Genomic DNA, 24,298 nt, shown 5'->3' with positions numbered 1-24,298 from the left:
AATTTTTTCCCTTCAACTACCCTAATACTGACAAAGGTCTCATGAGTTACAAAAACCATCTTTCCATGCAAGAATGTAAACAGTTCAACCTTAATAAGTCTCTTATGATTTCTCTTTCCTGTTTATCTCTTCATGTTCCACTTGAATCTTGTATTGGAAAGTCAAATTTTCTATTCCGCTCTGGTCTTTTCATCGAGAATGCTTGAAAGTCCTCTATTTCACTGAATAACCATTTTTTCTCCTGAAGAATTATACTCAGTTTTGCTGGGTAGGTGATTCTTGGTTGTAATCCTATCTCCTTTGTCCTCCGGAATATTATATTCCATGCCATGCAGTCCCTTAATGTAGAGGCAGCTAAATCTTGTGTTATCCTGATTGTGTTTCCACAATACTTGAATTGTTTCTTTCTGGCTGCTTGTAATATTTTCTCCTTGACCTGGGAACTCTGGAATTTGGCTACAATATTCCTAGGAGTTTTCCTTTGGGGATCTCTTTCAGGAGGTGATCGGTGGATTCTTTCAATTTTTATTTTGCCCTCTGGTTCTAAAATATCAGGGAAGTTTTCCTTGATCATTTCTTGAAAAATGATGTCTAGGCTCTTTTTTTGATCATGGCTTTCAGATAGTCCAATAATTTTTAAATTCTCTCTCTTGGATCTATTTTCCAGGTCAGTTGTTTTTCCAACGAGATATTTCACATTGTTTTCTAATTTTTCATTCTTTTGGATTTTTTTTATAGTGTCTTGATTTCTCATAAAGTCACTAGCTTCCAATTGCTCTATTCTAATTTTGAAGGAAGTATTTTCTTCAATAATCTTGTGGACTTCCTTTTCCATTTAGCCAATTTTTCTTTTTAGGGCATTCTTCTCCTCATTGGCTTTTTGGACCTCTTTTACCATTTGGGTTAGGCTATTTTTTAAGGTGTTATTTTCTTCAGTATTTTTTTGGGTCTCCTTTAGCAAGCTGTTAACTTGTTTTTCATGATTTTCTTGCAACACTCTCAGTTTTTCCTCTACTTCTCTTACTTGCTTCTCAAAATGCCTTTTGAGCTCTTCCAAAGCCTGGGACTGATTCATATTTTTCTTGGAAGTTTTGGATGTAGGAGCTTTGGCTTTGTTTTCTTCTTCTGGTTGTATATTTTGATTTTTGTCATCAAAGTAAGATAATATAGTCTGACTCTTTTTGCGCTGCTTGCTCATGATCCCAACCAATTACTTGAGTTTTAAACTCTTTGTTAAGGTAAGAGCCTTTTTCCAATATTGAGAATGTTCTGTGCCAAGCTTCGGGGGTTTGTACAGCTGTTTTCAGAGATACTTCTAGGGACCTGAAAAATGTCGGTTCTTCCAAGGTGGTATGATAAGGGGCGAGGTGTTTCCTCTCCACTGCCACAACAAACTCCACCACACCAGCACTCCTCCTCGCCCCAGGACCACCCCTCAGAACTGTGACCCAGATCCAAGCAAGGGTAAAGCAAGAGATTCCTGCCTCAGCCATGGCAAAGAGATCCCTGCAATCCCCCTCTGATCAGCCACTTGATTCCCCCTCAGTCTGTGGGCCAGAAGTTCAAAAACCAGCCACTGCCCTTGGGTCAGCTGACATCTAGCTTCTTCTGTCACCGCAGTCACAGACTTTTCCCACTGACCTTCTAAGTGGTCTTTGGCATTCGTGTGTTGAGAAGTCTGGAAACCGCCACAGCTGAGGGCAATTCCATCCTCTGAGGCCTGCTGCAGGGTTGCTGCGGCCTGCTTGCCCACGCTGAACTGTGCTCCTCTCCCAGCCTGGCATGATATACCTTTCAGATCAGCCATCCAGGTTGTCTTGGGACTATTAACTTTGATCCTTTGAAGAATGGATGATTTAAATATTGTGGGTACTCCATTTGCTGATGCAGAATGTAACCCCTTTCAGTCTCAATAGACAGCCTTTATAAGTTAGTGTGACCACAAGAATTCATCACTTGGAGGCCAGCCACAGAGGGAGGAAGCAGTTCCAGGGGGTGTGTCACCTTGTCACTTCAGATAGGGAGGGAGATGCTGGGTAGTTTCTGCCACAGCTTCTTGATTGTGGCCTGAATGGAAACCTCTCAATTTCCCTCCCCCACAATTTCTTTCTAATTAATTAGTTAAATCCCCTACCTCAATTCATTGAAAATTACATAATGAACTAGAGAAACCACCCTTCACTAAACTATTCTTGTTTATCCATGATTAAATATTAATAAATAGGTATATATATTATCAACAAATGAAAGCAATAATAAAGCAGACATGTATACCTATTTACAACATTTTCACTGAAGCATGTTTCACAGACTGAGTCACCTCAAAACCTAGACATAATGATAAATGTCTCTTCTTTATTTGTTTGGAAACAGTCTTATACCATTCAGTTAATTCTAGATGCTGATTGAAGTCTCTTAGTAACCTTCTTTGTAATTCTCCTCAAAATAAGAGCTAAATTCAGTCTCTCCAGAAATAAGCCAGATTTTTCCTTTTTCTTTGTTTTCTCCTCAATAATAATAGGAAACAATCTTTCCAGAATATATTTTCTTTACCAATCCCTCATGGACTCTTTAGAGAATTCTCTTTCTGAGGTCCCTCTATAACATCACAGTCAAAATCGTTCAAAAAGGAAGAAGTTTCTCCTCATCTCCTTCCTATATGTGTTCTCCACATATTCTTCATAGATCCTCATGAATAACCTATAAAACACCATATTCTCCATGCCTCCAGAGAGAAACTGTCACTGCTGCCATTTTCTCAACTGTCACTTCAAAACTGCTAACGCAAACTGTTTTTCTCGACATTCTATTTGACTTCTGGAATTTAAAGAGACAGTAAAAGACTCTCTAGTCTCTGTGAGATAAACATTGGCAATTGCAATCATTTGTCTAATAACAAAATGAATGGCAAAATCAATACTGATGCCTCTAATTATTTGAAAGGCAGGTAGACATGCCCAGTCTGAAATTTTGAAGAATATATTTTTGATCTACCAGGCAAATTATTTTTGAGAGTAGAATAAAAATATTTTCAGTGGCTATTAACCATGAAAAACAAACATAGTTTCTTACGCTATTTGACAGATAATATTAAAAAAAAATCCAGGACCTACATAGAATAGTATTTGTGATGGCATTGGCATAGTAAGGTTGTTGAAAGGAAAGGCAGTACTATGGAGGAATAGCCCTAAAGACAGGCATCAATCATCGCCGAGAGAGAAATATTTTGAGAGAATTGTTGAAGTTTTATAGCAAGGCATCATCTACATCTGGTACATAGTGGAAAACGTGAATGTCATATTGCCCAACTAAAGGCAAAAGGAAACATTGAATAGAATTCAGAAAACAAAAGTATATCAAAGATTCTAGATTCCCTTAATTGAAAGCAAGTTGTTCAAAGGTTGGAGTGTTACAAAGAGTCAAAGCAGTACAAAGAGGAAAATAAAAATTTAGCATCAATGAAAAACTTCACTACTGAAGTCTGAGAAACAAAGTAATGAAAGGAGAGAAAATCTTTGAAGATGGATGATGTGGAAATTGTCCAAAATTTGTTGCTTACGTACCCCACCCATTAAAAATAGTTTGAATATGCACTCCAATATATGTATACTTAAGTATACATTTGATACATATACTACTGTACAAATAATTACATATGCTGTAGAACTGTCCAAAAACAGCCATTTAAAAAGGTTGAGATAAAATTGAAATTACGTTTGGTCAATAGAGAGCCGATGGAGTTTATTGAGTAGGGGAGTGACATGATGAATCCCATGCTTAAGGAAAATCACTTTGGCAGCTCTGAGGGGGATGGATTGGAGAAGGGAGAGACTAGAGGCAGGGAGACCATCCAGAAGACCACCATAACAATCTAGGTGAGAGGTGAAAAGGGCCTGACCTAGATTAATGGCTGTGTGGGTAGCAAAAAAGGAACAGATTCAAGAGATGTAGAGATACAAATAACAGGATTTGGCAACTACTCACATATGTGAGGTAAGGAAGAGTGAGGAGTAGATGATACAGAGGCTATGAACTTGTTTGAACAAAGGATGGTGGTGCCCTCAACATTAATAGGGAATATTGGGAGAAGTGAATTTGAGGGGAAAGATTATAAAATGAGACCCATGATATTGTCCCAATCCATCCATGACTGCTCATTCTGTGTGACTCACTCTCTCTCAATCAATAGGAGGAAGGTAGTGAGATGTTATTCACCAGTCACTGCCTTTAAGCCATCTAGAGGACAGGTGGTAGGGGAGGATTTTCTCAATGGAACCTATGAAAATTTAGTTAGGAAATAAGTCCCCTTGAGGAGCCCACAGAGGCTAGAGGGAAGGGGCAGTGTGGAAGAGTGGTGGGGGATAAGGGCAAATATGTCTGTATTGGACACAATTCCCATTACTGGCTATTGCATTGAGGATAGGAAATGACTCACATTCCTTATGATCAGGCCATGGCCAACTTGGGGCTAGGCCATGGGCTGGCCTCATCTCTCATTCTGTAGACCACTGATTTATATGTTTGCAAGAAGCCTAACACCATGAAAACAGAAGCTGGGTCAAATGAGAAACAGAAAGGTTACATGTTGTTAATATAATGGATGGCAGACTAGTTATTAAAGCTGTCAACTGAATCTAGCTTCTCTGCAAAACTGGAAAACAGCTGGGTTTGATAAGATCTGTAATTATTCGCTCACATTTCATGGTGGCTTGTGAATTATCAGCAAACACTTTCCCAGCTTCCTCTCTGATGCAAGTCTCATCTCAACTTTCTTAACAATAAGAACAATAGCTAGCATTTATGTATTACTTTAAGGTTTGCAAAGTGCTTTAGAAATATTATCTCACTGTATTCTCACAATAACTCTATCTGGTACGTAGGTGCTAGTCTAAAGATGAGGAAATAGAGATAGAAAGAGGTTAAGTGACTTGCCCAAGGTTATACAACTGGTAAGTGTTTGAAGACATATTTGAACTCATCTTCCTTACTCTTGGTTCAACTCTGTAGCCACTTAGCTTCCTCAACACAATGTATCACCTATCTACAATCAAAAGATGAGAAAACCAATGACCCCTCCAAGTATAGCTCCATTAAATATCTATGTATTTTACACAAATCATTTATAACTTGCATCATTAAAATGATCTAAAACAGTATATTAACTGAAGAGCAAAAAGGATGTGCACAAAAAGTTCCAGGGATCCCAAACCCAGCAAATTATCACTTGTCTCTAATATTTATACTACCTTTATTGAATATTGCAAAAACTTTAACTCAGTTTAATACTCCTGACTTGTTCATGTATTAAAAATATATAAAATAAAAATGACAGAATTACCTAGATGAATTTGCTCATTCAGTGCCATACCAGTCAAACTACCAAAGAATTATTTTATAGAACTAGAAAAAAAATAATAAAATTTACCTGGAGGAACAGATGGTCAAGGATATTAAAAGAATCAATGGAAAAAAAAAAAACCATGAAGAAGACAACCTAGGTTGTCTCAAACTATACTATAAAAGGATAATCATCAAAACAATTTGATGCTTGATAAGAAATAGTGTACTTGATCAGTGGAATAGATTAGGTATATAATATACAGAAGTAAGTGAGCATAGTAACCTAGTTTTTGGTAAACTCAAAGACCCCAGCTATTGGGGCAAGAACTCACTATTTGACAAAAACTACTGGGAAAATTGGAAAGCAGTCTGGCAGAAAACTAGGTATGGACCAACATTTCACACCTTGTACCAAGATAAGCTCAAAATGGGTGCATGGTTTAGATGTAAAGGGTGTTATCTTAAGTGATTTAGTAAAGCAGGGAAGAAATTACCTGTCAGATCTATGGATAGGGGAAGAGTCCTGACCAAATTAGAGAGATTCATAGGAAACAAAATAAATAATTTTGATAATAAAAATTTAAAAGGTTTTCACATAAATAAAACCAATGCAGCTAAAATTAGAAGAAAAGCAAGAAATTGGGAATAAATCTTTGTAGCAAGTTTCTCTGATAAAAATCTCATTTCTAAAATATATAAGGAACTGGATCAAATTACAAGAATATGAGTCATTTCTCAATTGATAAATGGTCTAAGGATATAAATAGGTAGTTTTCAGAGGAAGAAATCAAAACTATCAACAGCCATATTTAAAAAATGCTCAAAATCATTAAGAATTAGATAAATGCCAATTAAAACAACTCTGAGGTACTATGTCTGATGACAAAAAGCAAAATAACAAATTTTGGAGGGGCTGTGGGAAAATAACTTCACTGATACACTCTCAGTGGAGCAGTGAACTAGAGAACAATTTGGATCTGTTTATACTCTTTGACCCAGCAATTCTGATACTAGGGCTATTCTCCAAAGAGATCAAAGAAAGAGCAAAAGAAACCACATATGCAAAAACATTTAAGGCAGTTCTTTTTGTAGTAGCAAATACTGGAAACTGAGGGAATGCTCGAACTGGGGAATGGCTAAATAAGCTATGATATATGAATATAGTTGAATACGATCGTGCTATAAGAAAAAAGGGATGATTTCAGAAATACCTGAGAATATATGTAAGAACTAATGCAAAATAAAGTGAGCAGAACCTGTAAGACAATCTATACAGTAAAGCAATATTGTAAAGATAACAAACTTTGAAAGAATTAGTACTCTGATCAACATGATGACCCCCAGCATAATTCAAAGGACTCACAATGAAAAATGCTGTCCATCTCCAGAAAGTATTGACATATGAAGAGTGAAGATGGAAGCATATATCCTTCTTTCCTTCCTTCCTTCCTTCTTTCTTTCCTTTCTCTGTCTCTGTCTCTGTCTCTGCCTCTGTCTCTGTCTCTGTCTCTCTTTCTTTCTTTCTTTCTTGCCATGACTAATGTGGAAATGTGTTTTGCATGATCATACATAATAGTAATAGGTTTTATTTTTCTTGACTTCTCATTGGGTAGTGGAGGGGGGAGTGGGAGAGAGGCAATCTGGAACTAAAAAGAAGAATAAAAATAAAAATTTAAAAAATGAAAATAAAAAGATATAAAATAAGTCCAACTATAGTGTAATCATTAGGGGCCTTGATGTCTAAGTGGAAAACTATTCTTTATGTGATCCTGGGCAAGTCAGTTAAATTTCTCAGTGCCTCTGTTTTCCTATCTGTAAAATGGGGGTATTAATATCTCCTACTTTCCAAGGTTGTTGAAAGGATCAAATAAGATAACATTTGTAGTTTGCAAGTTTTAAAGCATTATATAAGTGCCAAGATATAAATCACACACACACACACACACACACACACAGAGCAGCTGCAATCTAATAATTTCAAAGAAAATATATACCTATATATGAAATGTGTTATTTCTCAGGGTGACAGTTCAAGCTTTTTCAGCCTAGCTTTAAATCCATTATTATGTCTTCTAAGTGAAGCAAAGTACAGTTTCCAAATAAAGAGAGAGAGACAAACAAAATCGTCATCTGAATCACTTGATATATACAAACGACATCAAGCTATTTGACTCCACATTAAACAGTTCCATCATCCTGTGGGCTTCTCCAATAATAGAACAATATTACTGGGACTCAAGAAGTTCAACATTATTAATACACACCAAGGAATGATGGGGACTGCAGGCTTCAAGCTTGAATCTGGAGGTCCAGTTGAGTCACTGATAAAGGCAACCCTTAGTAATCTCTTAGTGTCTTTCAGGAAAGACACATGGAGCATAAAGTTACCATGGAGGAAATGCTGGCTCTGCCTGTCAAGAGACTGAATGGAACCTTGAAATAAAAACTCATTGAGAAGAATCCATTTATAGCAATTAGTACCAAGGAAATACCAGTCTTAACATACTACTTTTGCAACTCTCAAATGGACTGGTAGAGATTTGAAAGATATTTTAATGTAACACTAGGGGTCACTATACAACAAGGTTTAGGAGGTCAGGGTGAAAGAGAAATGGAAATTACAACCACATCACTTACTCTTCTGTCCCAATCTATCTCAGGTGCCCCCTCCCCCACTCCACTCCCACCAGTAGGTTTGCAATAAAAGGCAAGCTCTTTCATCTTAGGGAGTGATAGGTCCCAAATTCCCCATTAAATACCTGTTTTGGGGATGCTTCTAACTTGTGAAAACATTTGTGAAATGGCTCATCACACATGCCCCCAGTGGAAGAGAGATTCTCTAACAATGATCTAGGGATTGAGGTTCCCACCCTGCAAGGAACTAGTTAATATCCTTCTGCATGGCTAAAACCATCAAAACATCCTTGGACTGGAAGCTGCCAAGGCATACTCCAACCAGGAACAGAGGGACACAAGGAAATACACATATAAAGGTCAACTTATAGAGACAGTCAAAGTCACTATAAAGACAATAGCTTAGCTTTAACACACAAGCTGATTACAAATTAACACCTGTTACTTAATAAGCAAGGGATGGATGGGTGGGAGCAGCAGGGTAGGGATGGATGATGACAGTTCAGTTCCTTCACATTGCCTACAATGCGTGTATCCTGACTAGAGCTTCCTACAACTGTAACTACGTACAACAGACTTTAAAATTCTCCCCATCTGGAAAGAGAAACTCCATCTTAGCTGCGACTACCCTTAGTTCTATCACTATTAAAAGTGTCTCCAGACTGCTTTTAGCTCCACAAGATCATTGCAACTGGGGCAGGGCGAATGACTACCCCACCACCACTCTCATACTATCTCCTCCTCCTTCTCCTCCCCCCACTCCTCTTCTCTTTTTTGTTCTTCTTGTTCTTATTCAACTCTTGTTCTCATTCTTGTTGTTTTCCTCTTCCTCCCCCCACCTCCTGCTCCTCCTCCAAGCCTCCCCAAAGTCCTCTCTTTATTTTGTGTGAGGATTCTTGGTTAAGATGAGAAAAAAGAAAACTACAAGGCCCAGAATGCTTAGTAAATTTTAAATGAATTTGGGAGGTGGGGTATCTATTCAGACAATGGTTATGCTAACAAAACATCTATACAACATTAATGGAACACAGGGCTCATCACCTTAAGGTAGCTGTGGTAAGATTAACTTCCTCATCTAAAAGGGAGAAGAGGATTGATAGGCATTCCAGGAGCACACGATAATCAGTTCAAGCACCTACAGAAATACTTTTAGAGGTGGACATCACATCCCTGAATAATAGTAAAGGTTGGTTTAACGTGGGTGCTCCGGCTCCACTCTCTCAGGGCTAGGCAGGCCTATCACATTTTATCTTCCCCAAAGTTCTTAGGTATTTTGAAAAGAGTGGGAAGTATCTCTTCTCTGCCATCAGCTTAACCCTGCAGGAGCCATGTCTCCCCCCCATTTAGGGGCCCAATGACTAGCACTCTAATTGCCTTTAACCACAGAATGTCAGATTAGCTTTTCAAAGGGGTATTTACTTCAAAGATATGACAAGAACAAAAATACAAGCATTTAAACCAAAACTTCAGAGGTGCATACAACCTTGGTCTCTGGAAATAAGGAAGTAATTAACCTTACACCTTAGCTCAGTTTCTATATAGTGTTGTTCTCACCGAGTTCATGTCCAAAGATACCACCACTGCTGGCTTCTGCTGGGCTAGCTGTACCACTCAATCTGGATTCCTGACCTCCCAGATTCTTTTAGCTTGAACTGTCATGCCACATTGGACGTTTTACTCCCTAAAATGGAAAAGAACTAACAAAAAGGTTAAAGTCACAGGCTCATTTCTTGGGGGTACCATATGGCCTCAAGGAAGGAGAAAGAAGACTCTATGGCCTTTCCCATCCCCTTATCATATGAGTGAAGGAGCAATCTCGTCCATCAGATGCTGATGCCACAAAAACCATGGCTGTCTAGTGCTGTCAGGAAGCTGAGAGTTCTAGCTACATGGCCAATACAAAAAAGGCTGTTCCCAACCATGAACAGTCTATACATGCTCCAGACCTCCAGAAGCTGCTGCTAGTGATTTTCCATGTGAGATGACACATCTTAGCAAACTTATGATGTCGGCACAGGCACTAGACACTCCCCACTGCATTACACTGGTAAGAGATATGCTCCATTGAATTTGGTGAATTTAACTTGAAAATGGTTCACCTCCAAATGGATCCTGAGAAACAGCTAAGATGCAAGAGTAGAATCGAAAGGCATGATATCTGCATAAACTTTTCCAATAATACTTTGACTTCCCCATAAAAATTAAACAAATTGCTGAATTATGTAGATTTATTTATGGAAACAGAAGGGCTTATGATGACATTTCAGGATCAGGTCATTATCAACAGAAAGTACAGAAAGATTCAAACATCATCAATTTAGAGCAAGAAGAGACCTTTGAGGTCAGAGTCCAACCCTCTCATTTTTACAGATGAGGTAAATGAGTTAAGTTATTTAGCCAGGGTCACACAACAAGTAAGTAACTATGCAAGAATTTGGATTTTTCAGGAAGCCAGATAATGGTGTATGCATATTATTTAAGGAATGTTAGAAGTTGGGTGCCAAATCACTGCAGGCTATAAAAATGTAGCACCAACTGAAAGGCAAAGAAGAGTTAACCTGTTGATTAGAATTCTACAACAGGAGCTCATTACCTTTTATGGACTAACAAATGGCAAATCTCCATGCCACAAATTCAGAACCAAAATCATCCAGGTAAATGAAACCAATAAACCAGAATAGAACTTCAGTATTATCACAAACTTAGCTGTTGCCTACAATTGCCATCAAGAGGAATAGCAACAGGTATTAGACCTCTGATCTCACTGGTATTGGTGAGGAAACTCACTCTATAGAAATAATTTTTTTTAAAAGAAAATAAAAACACAGACAAATGAAATCAATCGTTTAGAAGGAGACAGGACCAAACAAGAAAATTGTGTTACTATTTTGTGTCGGGGGTAGTCCATACCCCTATTTCTATAATTATAGAGATCCTGGAATTCTCCATGGAATTAATCAGAGTTATGGATTAAGTATGAGCAAGAGTTAGACATCTTTACTGAATCAACCAACCAATGATATTATACAAGGCATGAGAAATCCTTGATCGGTTTGGAAAAAGTGAAAACCATTGGGTGAAAAGAGGTGACACTGTTCATGAAATGTATTGGGATTGCTTGAGCAGATTCAGTCATGGCCTGTGGGTCCTGTAAGCTATTTTAAGCATTTTCAGTGCATGTCACCCTAGAGGAGAGAGCAGCTCTAGCCAATCCCCTGAAAGAAAATCACATGGTAGGAGGCCTCTGTCCCAGCTTCCCTTAGACCAGAGGATGACCTTGGGAACTGCAGAAGGTTGAAAGATTTTTTGGATTTCTCATGGGCGTCCGAGTAGCCTCCCCAGAACAGCTAATGACATCTAAAGCCTATCGAGATCCTGAAGAAGGGCAGCTCCAACATTCTAGAACGGCCCCAGCAGAAAGCTGTGTCAGTCCTGGGGGACTTCATGAGGGCCTATGAAAGAGGGGAGAAGAGCTTCCCAGAATTGGGGGCTGCTCTAAATTTGAATCCGCTTTGCCACGGACTTGGTATGGACTTGTGGAGAGTATACCCGTGCTTTGATGAATGTTTTGAGATAATAGCACACGCCTCTCAGGGTTGTTGTAATGATAAAAGGGGACAATATTTAGAAAAATGCTTTGCAAACCTTAAAACCTTAAATAAATACTCACTGTTGCTGCTGTTGCTGCTACTACTACTACTAAACACCACATCATTTAAAAAATAAATCTATTCCTAAAAGCTAATTAAATCTGGCTAGCTAATTGGTATCAAGTGATAATCTTTGGGAAAAATTACCTTGGTGGGGGATTGTGAACTATAGTATAATCACACACACACACACACACACACACACATACTCACACACATTCACACACACACTCACACACACATACACCCACACTCACACACACACTCACACATGCACTCACACACATATACATACTCACACACACACACACACACCACTCAGGGATAGGAGAAGTAGCTTCTCTCTGGAGACTCAATTTGCTAGTCTGTGTACAGATTGGACAGCACACCCAGAGTTTATGTGCTGTGCTGGTTAAGTTTAAGATACACTTTTCATAAAAAACAAATGTATATAGCAAAATACATATACAAGCTTCTTTTTTTAGCTGTTCTTTGAATATTGGAACATGTTTGCTAATGATTCTTAAGCTCATAATAAAGATATATACTGTGTGTTTAGAAAAAATGTTAAGGTGAGATGCCAAGCTCACCTTAAGGAGGCATGTACCAATGGTTCTTAATGTGGGGTCTATGACCTTGGGTTTTTTTCTTAATTTTGGTAACTGTATTTCAATATAATTGGTTTTCTTTGCAATCCTTTTTTAAAATTTTATATATCTTTAAAGACATTATTTCAAGGATAGGATTTACCAGACTACCAAAATCTTAAGAAGACACACATAGTGTCAAGAAGCCTTGCTCTAGGGAGAATTCTTGCTTATGTCCAAGTAGAACAAATTGGCCTAATTCTTCCAGGCTATTAGTGAGAGGATTGGATTTAGATTTAGATTTAGATTAATTGGATTTATGGTTAGAAAATATTAATATGTATGAAAGAGAATAGTCTTTAGACCAGAAATTTTACCAGATTTTGAGCCTCTCTGTAGACAAGGTCACATGAGATTTGATGTGACTGGAAGAAGGCCACCATTTTGATGGTGAAAGCATCTGGAATTGGCAATGTGCAATCGGTGGATTAAAACTCACTGTTGAGACAATGAAGGTAGGACCGGGGCTGCCTGGCAGGCAACCATGTACTGTTTCTCTCCTTAACACATAAAAAGCTCAGGCAGTTTTTCCACTCCCATGCAACTGCCTATGATTTAACCTTCAATTCAGTGAGGTTGCCTGCCCTTGATGTTACCTTGATTTCTATTATTTAAAAATGCTTCTATGTTGTACACAGTAACAGCAATATTGTTCCATGAAGAATTGTGAGAAACTGTGAAAGACATAGCTCTTCTCAGCAATGCAATGATCAAAGACGATACCAAAGGACTAATGATAAAGCACGTTGTCTGCCTCCAGGGAAGGAACTGATACTGTCTGAATACAGACTGAAGCTTGCCATTTTTCACTTTTTTTCCTTCATTTTTTTTCTTTTATTTGAGTCTTCTTGTACAAGATGGCTAATATGGAAATGTTTTACATAATTGCTCCTGTATAGCCTATATCTGATTGCTTACTGCCCCAGGGAGGGTGGAGGGGAGGGAGCAGACAGGGAGAATTTGGAACTCAAAATCTTAAATAAAAATGTTAACAATTTGAAAGAATGCTTCTAGGTGGGAATTCCCAGAAGTGTGATTTGGTTCAGGCCCTGCCCCAGCCCCAGCCCCCCAGCAATGGGCTGGTCCTTGATGCCTACCTGTCTGGCTGCCTACCAGGATAGTTAGTCTACACCAATTTCATAGAGTGTGGAGTTGGAAGGTATCTTGGATATCATCACATTCACTCAGGCCTTGAAGAGAACAGAGTATATTCCTATTTCTGGGAAGTTTTCTCTCAGTTTGTATGAGGACTCTTTGAAAAACAGAACAATATATGGGTTTCATGTCACAGAATAAATCTGAGTGGTGCTGTGCTGGTTACCTTTTTCAGTGAAAACAAGTTGGTTACTAGGGGATTCTTGGAGATGTACATGCTCAATGCCACTGCACTGGAAACACCATGGTGCAGCTCCAGGCAAGACTCCATACAAGCCAATTATTGTATTGTAGATCCAGGTATGACAGCGCAGAACCGTAGCTGGATCTAGGTTAAGCTGGGGCACTTACTCTCTCCCTTTCCCACTAAAGGTTCCAGATTCATTCCTGGGGGAGCTTGGGCCCTGAAGAAGTGAGTGAGGCTCTTCTTAGACTCTTTGGCCATCAAAATTTCAATGTTCTTGTAGAATATAGCAGTAGTTAGAAGTTACTGCATCATGATTAAAGTCTTTGTCAATAGGAGCCTTTGTACTTCTATTAAACTCTCCTTTTGTGCGAAAGAAATAAATAGCTGTCTCAGTGGCATACAGGTAAATGTTTAACAACTGACTCCTTGGAGAAAAAATGTACACCAACTCTATGAATATTTTGTCCATTACTTTTATTAGTCTAGGCAATGAACAAAACAATAATTCAAGACCTGGCTTGTAGTGTTAGCTAATTTCTGAGGTGCAATGCTCACTGAACATTTAACAATCAGCTCTCCCAGTTGAGCTGGTTCCAGTACACTTCTGGGTCCTATACCTCTCTCTATGATGTACAAACAATTCATAATTGAGAGGCAGTTAAGTAAGGAAGACCTGAGTTTGAATTCTGCCTTAGATACTCACATGACCTTGGGCAAATCATTTAACTTTTCTGTCTCATTTTCTTCCTTGTAAATTGAGTGGCCTTAAACGATGTCTTCTAAGGTCGCATCCAGCTCTGAATCAAGTCCCCTACTCTTTTGATCTCTCCAGGTCTGTGTCTTTTGCCAAGCCAGCCCTAGGCTTGGGATCATCCTCATGTCCTCCAAGAATCACATTAGTAGGTGTAGGGAAGACCCTTCCTGAAGGGCAGCTTGCACTAACTGAGGAAACCACGAATTCTGGAGGCACTGACATCTCTACTCTCAAAGGCCAATCTCTAGATCACTGTTCAGTCACCTATGATCAGGCAGAGAATTCAAAATAGAAAGTAAGCCAAAGGCCCAGGCTCAAGCTTCCCCAGCTTAGGCCCTGCTCTTGAAACCATATGGCATCGGTTGCTCAGGTACAGTGTGGAGGTGGTGGAGAAGGGAGGGTAGCCTGTACTACACAGGAGAGGAGAGAGGATCTCACCATGAATTCTGGAGAGTCAAAGTAAGAGAACGTAAGAAAACTGTTTTTCCTTTTAACTGAAATAATGTTCTGCCTTCTGCTGCTGTTAGTTCATAGGGCAGGAGGAGAAGACCAAGGGACCACCCAGAGTTTGCTGTACAAGCCCAAGCACTAATCTGGTCAGAGTTGAACCACATATGACCCCCAAAGTTGCCAGAGGGGCTCGGTGCAGGCTCTAGAGCAAAGATTCTTAACCTGGGGCTCATAGACCCCATTGAGGGGGGTCTGAGAATTTGGATGGGAAAAGGAAAATTACATCCTTATTTTCACTAATCTTTCACTGAAATTGAGCATTTCCTTCCATTATTCAAAAGACATTATTCTTGCAAATAGACTTTACCAGACCACCAAAGGGGCTGCTATCCACACAAAAGGTTAAGATTCTCTGGTTTGTGGGATGGCCCCATAGGTCCATTCCCACTCATGCTCCATGTGGTACAAACACTGTTACACCTCTTCTCCAGTTCTACATTTTTCCAGATCTCCTGAGCACTCCCCTGTGTAAAAGACCCCTGATCAATAAAGTGGGATAAAATCTGAAGCTCCTTGGAGTGTGATTTTCTGCAAATGAGGGTGGCAGAAGATGGAAATGAAATCTCTCTCTCTCTCTCTCTCTCTCTCTCTCTCTCTCTCTCTCTCTCTTTTCCAGGAGAAACAGGAAACAGTACTCAGACAATTTCTCATCAAACAATGTGCACAAGCATTCCATCCCTGACCTTCATTTTTCCTTGGAAGAAAAACGTGTAAATAATTCTATTTTGGTCTGACAGAATTGGGTCCAAAATGTCTTAGCTCTAAGTTAGAACTTTCTGGGTGGTAATCCCAACCACACACGAGCTGATCAAAGATGTATGTAATGGGAAAAACAGGTAGGGCCCCTGCCTGAGGGTGAGAAAGTGTCTCTGTGCATATTGACAACAGGAAAGGACATAGCTGTGAGGAGGGGAAAAGTCAAAAGGATTGGATGTCTGGAGGTTCTCAGAGTGCCTCTTCATCCTGTCAGCACCTGGGATTCCCTTTCCCGAGAGAGCTGTCCCTCCTGGATTGGGTGGGCAGGAAAGCCTTGATGTCCTCCCAAAGAGCTGCATTTCTGATCCAGATTTTCCTTTCATCTTCTATGGAAAACCCTCTTGGGACAGTGCCCCTTTTTCTATTGTCTCCTCAGGTCCTCTTCTGAGCAGAATTTTGCTGACTTGTAATTAGTCCTTATTTAAGACAGTAAAATTACATCTTTTAATGGCTTCAACTTTAAATTTATAGAATACAATTATTTCCAGAATTACAGATGACCTTTATCTATAATGCAGTGGAGAGGGAAGCCAAAGTGGGTGTGAGTAGACCACAACTCATTTCCAATATAGAACCATGCCACAGAAGCAGCTTAAAAGGCATTGTTGAGCAACATGTGACCAGAAAAGAGGATTAGTGGGCTAGTCATATAGCAAGAGGGAAGGATGGCCAATGGGCAGCTTTCGTGTCCATTGCACAAGAGCCATTCCTAGGTTTCCACTAAATCCCTAAGACCTGGAAGACCTCTCTCATCTTGAATGATTCCCTTGGGATGATAGATGGGAAAATGGGGACAGGAGTCACTCAGCATGACCAGGCATGGATGGGTTGCAATCTGTATCCCAGGAGCGAATGCCCACATTGATGGTACAACAGCGTGAGTAAAGCAGGGAGGCCCTATCTTTTTTAGTCTCTCTAACCTTTAGCTTTCAATAAACTTTCCCATATCTTCTGTTCAGTATGAAATGAAGCAAATCCTAGAGTTTACCATACAAATATGCACATAAGAAATAGATTACTTTTTTTATAATGAAAACTATTTGTAACATAAAGGCACTGTTAATATCATAAACTTTTTTTTTTTTGCTAACACTACTACTTTTGGAATATTTTAATAGGAGGTTATAGTTACTTACCAAATATTCCCTGAACTCTTTTGAGAAGACTCTCATACCCTCATGTGGGTTTATGTCCATCAAAGTTTAAAACACTAAAGTCTTCAAGAGACTTTGAAGTTTCAAGAAAACTTTACATTGTAATGGGCTGGTTGTTTGGTATTGATATTCCATGAGTCAGATTCAGAATTGTAAAAGGCTTGGCATGGAGGAGTGAAATTAGCATAATGGAGAGAACTGTTTAAGTCCTTGATTTTATCCCTCTCTTGAAAACTAAATGCAAATAAAAATGTCAGTACTAATTTGTAGCTGAACATAATTGTTTCTAAGTCTTGTAAGTAATGATGACCCAGATTTTCTGTCTTCTTTTATTTAGTCATCTTACAATAAAACCAGCTAATCATACTGCTGTGCTTGAAAGGAAATAGAATTCAGCAGTGGTTCAACAAGCTGTGCCCAATGAACACCCTGGAAAGTTACTGGGCCATAACAATGATGCCTAGGAGGAATTCAGAACAACATGGGAAGACTTGTCTGAATTGTCTGGAGAGAAGAAAACAGGACATCCCAGCGACTTGACCCTCAGCTAGTTGACCAACTTCTTTCTTTCTTGCCTCATGTGTCAAATGAGGAGGTGGAGCTAGATGACCTCTAATTTCACTTTCAGCTATAAATTTATGATTTTGATCAAGAGCAGGTCATAAGCCCCTCTTTTCAGTAAGGAGATAGGGGAACTACAAGGTCAAATGTTGCATAGACTTAATTTTGCTTAATTTCTTTGCATAGTCCTAAGGGAGGGGACATTTCTGTGGTATATGGGGGACAGGGATGACTGTGATAGAAACAAAAGACGTCAAGAAACCTTACTTTAAAAAACGGAATCCAAAAGGTGATGTATTAATGAAGCAGACAATTGGGAATGGCTCTGGGAATGGGGTAGTTCTCTTCATCTAAGGAAGGGAGATTGGACTCCTTTGATTGGACTAGTGTGGACTTTGCCCAAGTGGGCTTGGTGCAAAAGCACAGCCAACACCCCAGGGAGTGGACTGGGAATTCTGTTGCTCCCCTGCTCTCTCATTCTCTACCTCTGTGATTTTGGGCCAGCTGCTTAACTTGGTGAGGGCTCAGTTTTCTTTTCTGTAAAATGGGGGGATTGGATGAGATGATCTTAGAGCTCCTTTCCTGCCTCATACTCTATGAACCCATGATCTCCATAAACATCATGTGTGCCTGTTTAGGGGGTGGAGTTGCTCTCTGGATTGACTCCATCATTCTCAAAGAATTAGGCTGAGGGAGAAGCAATGGCTTTAAACCAGTTTGGCAATGTATTGGTTAAAGCTTACCTTGGAAATGGAGAGATTTAGGGTGAGGGGCCTGACCTTTGGTCATCTTCCTTTCTATCTTTAGAAAAAAAAAGACTTAAGACAAACCAGAAAGTAGAAGGGACTGCAGCCTGAAGGCAAGGAGAGCATGCTGGTGCCCAGAGAGAAACCCAAGTTCAGCAGATGATTCTGAGGGCCTCTTGGCTACTTCTTCCCAAGGGAACAGTCCTGTCTCAGGGATCATCACAGCTGCTGTCTGCGCTGCCTTTCCTCTATCCCTCTACTCACTTAGACCTGTTTAATTGGTTTTCTTTTCTTCTTTGAAGCCTCTTTGAGAAGTTAAGGTCAGATCCAATGATCAGGCCCCTCTCCAAAGTCTCTCTACCTCAAAGTCAGGTTCTATATGCCCTGAGACATTTCCTGCTACTGGAGAAAGTGTTGGAAAGGAAGTGGGTTCAACTCCTCCGTCAGACTTAGCAAGTCACTTAACATCTCTGAGCCTCTATTTTCTCATTTGTAAATCAGTGTTTGTTAATAATCACCTATGAATCAGACATTGCACTAAACCAGAAGTGGGGAACCTCTGGCCTCTGACCTCGAGGCCACACGTGGCCCTCTAGCTCCTCAAGTGTGGCCCTTTAACTGAATCCAAACTTCACAGAACTAAGCCCCTTAATAAAAGGATTTGTTCTGTAAAATTTGGACTCAGTCAAAAGGTGGACTTGAGGACCTAGAGGGCCACGTGTGGCCTTGAGGCCGCAGGTTCCCCATTCCCACTCTAGACTCTGGGGGATACAAGGAGGCTGGACGAGCTGGTCTCTAGGATCCTTTCCAGCTCTATATCTAAGACCTATAAACTCCAAGCTTTCCAAAAGTCATCTCCCTACACAAAGTATAATTGGCACCATTGTGACTGTACCTGTCGTCATCCCCTCCATGAATGGCTGTGCTGCTCACCTTCCTGCACTCATTTGGTTATGTCCTAGGGAAATTCTCCATGGAACAATGCCAGACACATCTGCAATAGATTCCTCACCCATAGTGACACCATTTATGATCTCCCATTTGGATATGTTATGTATTGTGTGTGTATATGTGTGTGTTGCATGTGCATTTCCCTGCAGAGACTAAAGAATCCCTGTAACTTGGCCAAAAGTCAAGCCTGTGGAAGCACTCTGCTTGTCTTTCAGAAGACACCTGTGGGAAGCCAGTTTTTAGTCTCAAGACATAGTAGCCAGGTCTGGTGATGCAGACTCGAGAACCCTGCCATTGGGAAAGCTGAGGCTGGTAGATTGCTTGAGCTTGGCAGTTCTGGGCTGCAGTAGTGCTAAAACTGATCAGATATCTGCTTTAAGTCTGGAACCAATATGGTAAGCTCCCAGGACTGGGGGTTGGTGGTGGGAGGTTAGGGTAAAGGTAAGTTATCAGGAGAAGTCAGAAATAGCAGGACAAATGTCCTCAATGGGTCGTCAGTGGGATTGGGTATATGGAGGTTGATGCTTTTCTAGCCTGGGTGACATGGGGATGCCCAGACTCAAAAAAAAAAAAAAAACAACAGAAAAAAAAGACTCAGCGGTGTAATTATTGAGGGAAGACTCCAGCTGAGTTTTTTCAATGCCATATCTCTTTCCCATCTTCAATCTCAGGAACTTCCTGCATTTCAAGATTTCTTCTCTACTGTCAAAGCAAAGTTTAAGGTTTTCTTTCTTACCCAACCTCAGCCTCTAAATTGCTCTGGTTTTCTTCCCAATGTCCCTCTGTCTCTTTTTTCCTTCCCATCTCCACCTTTATTTTTTCTCCACCTAAGACACTTTCCTCTCTGCTGAGCCATGTGCAAAACATTCTGTGTCAAGTACTTTAAGCTGTCATCTTCAAATTTTATTAAATTCTCTCTAACTCATTTCCTTATTTTTCCCTGAAGTCAAATCTCTAAACTAATAGCTCCTCTGTGGACAATAAAACTCATTTGGATGGCTGGTATCCAGCTCTGGGATTTCAGGAGATATTAAATGGTTTGGATGGCCACAAGAAGCAGTAATGTGGTTTAAAGACCAATCAGTCCTTTGCATTTTATGATGGTATGATGAAAGCTTCTTCTTTCCTCTTCAGAAGAGTGGGAGGTTGAGGAAAGAAACTAGGAGCTTGGGTTGATCCCCACAAAACCTCCATGAGGTCAGAAGAAATTTTCCCTTCTATTTCCTATCAACTAATATATTTCTCTCTCTACACCCTTTATGAATATGGCTTTCTTATGCACCTCCCTCCATTCTTTGCAGAGGTGGGAGACTTATGGGTATGGAATGTTACATATACTGTTAGACATCACATATACACATATATACATACATATATATACACATACACACATACTCTCTCTACACACACACACACACACACTGTATTTTTTGTCCTTTTATTCTTTGTTACAAAGGATAGCTCACTGGGTGGGGAGTAGGGAGGATTTTTTGGAAATTAAGGTACAAACAAAAGATAATTAAGTATTTTTTTTAAAAAAGGAAAAAAATAAAATGCTTTCCCTGTTTAGTATGCTGTCAAAAAATTAATAAATTTACTTATCTTTAATAATAGCATAACCTTCAAAGGAGGGGTTGTTGTTCAATTATGTCTGACTCTTCATGACCCTGTTTGGGGTTTTCTTGGCAAAGATACTACAATGGTGTACCATTTCCTCCTCCAGCTCATTTTGTGGATGAGGAAACTGAGGCAAACCAGGTTAAATGACTTGCCCAGGGTCACACAGCTAGTAAGTGTTATGTGTCTGAGGCCAGATTTGAACTCAGGAAGGTGAGTCTTCCTGACTACAGATGCAATGCTTTATGCACTATGGCATCATCTAGCTGCCCTTCAAAGGAGAGGAGTCTACAATTAAAGACAAGATATTAGCAACTAAGACATATAACAGTTCAAGGTTTGAGATAATGTGCTTTGCAGATTTTAAAATGCTGTTTGCATGATTATGTTGTTGTTGTTGTTATTATCATTATCTAACCTGACCCTCATGACAACTCTTTGTATAAGGTAATACAGGTTTTCTTATTGTTATCACAATTTAAAGATAAGGTACCTGGAGTTGAAAATAGTTCACTGACTCAGCCATCATCGCACAATTAGTAACCATCTGAGGGAAGATTTGAAGCCGACTGTCCTTACTCTCAGGCCAACATTCCTTCCGGTGCCTCCAAAGGTGCCTTAGACACATCTTTATAGTCCTTTGTCATTCAGGAAGGGGGAGGCCATCTAGCTGCCACCATTGAACATAACCCTCCCTGCTGTCACTAAATACCCCAATGGGATTTTTTTGTTTTGGTAAGGCATTACAAGACCCTTCAACCTCTTCACATTTTCTGGGCTTAAAGTTAAAACTGGCTTGACACAAAATTCTTTAGAGAGCCTCAGTTCCAGTTTGAGATAATGTTTTGTTTCTTTGTTTGTTTTTCTGTATTGAAAGCAACAGTGAGCTTACTTTTCACTAAGTCAGTTTGAAATTCGTGGTTGACTTCAAAATTTCATACTTGAAAGTTAACCTTATCATTTTTTTTTTTTTTTTGCTAGGCAGTGGGGGTAAGTGACTTGCCCAGAGTCACACAGCTAGTAAGTGTTATGTGTCTGAGGCCAGATTTGAACTCAGGTCCTCCTGGATCCAGGGCCGGTACTCTATCCACTGCACCACCTAGCTGCCCTGAACTTATCATTTTTAAGTGGAACTCTCCCACTGATTTCCTAAATCATAGCTATTGTCACCTAATTAATTGATTTTTGAGGACCAAGCCATTCACATAGCCTAAGCTAACAGTTAATTGGGCCGAGGTCTACAGTGTATGATACAAAGAAGGTTAGATGTCCTACTGATCAGCCCAAATGGTTCCATTTGTTTATTATAGGCATCCACTGGACACAGACATATCCAGTATACTTTGTCCTTTGACTTTGTGTTTTAATCTTTTTTGTAGCCTCAGGTTCCAAGGCTCCTGGCCTGATAGTGCTACCATACAGACTTTACCATTTTGGTGATATTCTTTGAGTTTATTGTTCTGGGATTGGAGACTTCTAGGAGAAAGAAGCCATGGAGAAGACATCACCCTCCATTTTATATGCATAGAGCAGAATGGAGCAGATAGGTAGGGTTAAGCAGTCAGTTAGTAATAAGCATTTATTAAGCACCTATTATGTGCCAGATACTATGTTAAATGTTGAGGGTAAAAAGAAGGGGGAAGTTGCTGCTGGAGGAAGATGCCCGAGAACAACTTTGGGGCACCCAGTCTGGGCCAGCCCCTCTTCTCCACCTGCTGATCTTGGTCTGGGAGTCCAGGTCTCCTTCTCCTCCCACCCAGGAGTGTGCCTTTGTGAGCACGCCCTGAAGCCCACCCTGGAGTCTAATGCAGAGGCCAAACTGGAGCCTGCCATGGCTTCCAGGAGCCTCCAGGAGCCCCCTATCTCCAACACAGACAGTGACATGGGAAGGAGGGCATGAGAGGCACCTATGATGGCACCTCCCTATGCAAGAGCTTTGCTGTGTTGGCTACTGGCATGACCCTTACATTCAATATTTTGTGAGGCTGTCAAAAGAAAGGAAGGCTCCTGAAATTAACAGAGGATACTTTGCTCTGGTTCATGGTGTCAATCAGCTGCTAAAGGCTTTCCTAAAGAAGACAGAATGTAATTGTCAAGTTATAAATCTTGATGTTGATATGGATACTACATTCTGAAGATTAAAGGATGAAAATCTTCTACCAAAAATAATTTGAAGTTGACTTTCCAATGATAGTTATAAGAAAATTATGTAATGTCAAAGTCAAATCTTCTCTATCAAAACCAATCCAGGAATTACATTCGGGATGGATGTGTCTTAGATTCAAAGAGATTTGCAATTGTGGGCGCAGATCTCAGAGACTTAACCCGAATGGAAGAGAAACTAAAGAAATGTCACGTGAATGCACAATTACCAACTGGGCTGATAGCAGAATGTGTACTGGTTTACATGACGTTGGAGCAGTCAGCAAGTCTTATAAAATGGGCAGTCAACATCTTTGAAAGAGTGATGTTCATAAACTATGAACAGGTTAATATGGATGATAAGTGTGGGCAGATCATGATGGAGAACCTTTAAAGGTGACAGTATGACCCGGCTGGAGTTGAAACCTGAAAAATCTTTTTTTAAAATTTTTTAAAAATTAATTTAGTTTTAGTTTTCAACAATCACTTCCACAAGCTTTTGAATTTAAATTTTCTCCCTCTCCTTCCCTGCCTCTCTCTCCAAGACAGCATGCAATCTGATATAGGCTGTACATATACATTCCTATTAAACATATTTTCACAAACCCTGAAAATCTTCAGACTCTCAGAAACAATGTCTGTGGTCAAATAGATTGGAGAAAGCTTCTGCCATTGACACGATGAAATTCTATGTCAGTCTATCCCAACTGAAACGAGCAGAATAGAATCACTTGATTTCCTTGAGGAAATGGTGCTTATTGAGCAAGTCATGCAGCATTGCTGTCTTTGTTGGGCAACAGAAGGTGGAAACAACCTAGATCTCAAGGATACGACCTGCTAAGAATTTCTTCAGGGAGGTTGTTGGACCAGAAGCCAAAGCTACATTCCATAGAAATACGGAAGAAATGCTTTCTTCAGTGAAAACAGTGAGTGTACACACCTCACTCTCTTCAGTGTCACCCACACTCCCAAAAGACTCAAGTAACTAGTTTGGCTGAGGATGTTTCCTGGTGGTTTATTGTGTTAATAAAACTCTACTGCCCTTAAAAAAATAAATAAAAAGGAGGAAAAATAGCAATTCCTGCTCACAAGGAACTCACAGACTAATGGGGGGGGGAAATCAACATACATGAACTATGTACAAACAAGTTATTTACAGTATACATTGGAGGTAATCAACAGAAGAGAGGAAGAATAATTAAGGGAGATTGGTTCTTTGACCTCTGAACTCTTGCATCAGACACTGGGAGTCCAAAGTAGAGGACTGACCCTGGTGAGATGGCAGAAAAATTCAAGAGAGCTTCATTTTTCTCCTCACTTGACTGTTCAGAGGGATTAATGCAAAGCTTGACTCTGTTAATCTGGTGGATATAATTTTTCCCTTTGTCAAGCAACCGAATGTAAGGGAAGAGGGCACTACTATCCCCCACTGAAGGCAGTTCAGATAGGTTTTCCTTACAAATGGTTTGTTCCCTGATTGCTTATCATCATTGT

At 39.8% G+C, this 24,298-nt stretch overlaps 2 pseudogenes; one reads left to right on the top strand and one right to left on the bottom strand.

The window, feature by feature from the left end:
* Positions 1-22,495, bottom strand: part of LOC114036969 — a 66,636-nt pseudogene extending 44,141 nt beyond the window's left edge.
* Positions 22,494-23,645, top strand: LOC114036968 (annotated as a pseudogene).
* Positions 23,646-24,298: the final 653 nt, after the last annotated feature.

The sequence above is a fragment of the Vombatus ursinus genome, unplaced genomic scaffold (assembly GCF_900497805.2).
Source record: "Vombatus ursinus unplaced genomic scaffold, bare-nosed wombat genome assembly UNPS02010193.1, whole genome shotgun sequence".
In the NCBI taxonomy this organism is placed as follows: Eukaryota; Metazoa; Chordata; class Mammalia; order Diprotodontia; family Vombatidae; genus Vombatus; species Vombatus ursinus.
Note: the sequence above shows the minus strand (reverse complement) of the source record. Positions and strands in the feature narration are given on the sequence as shown.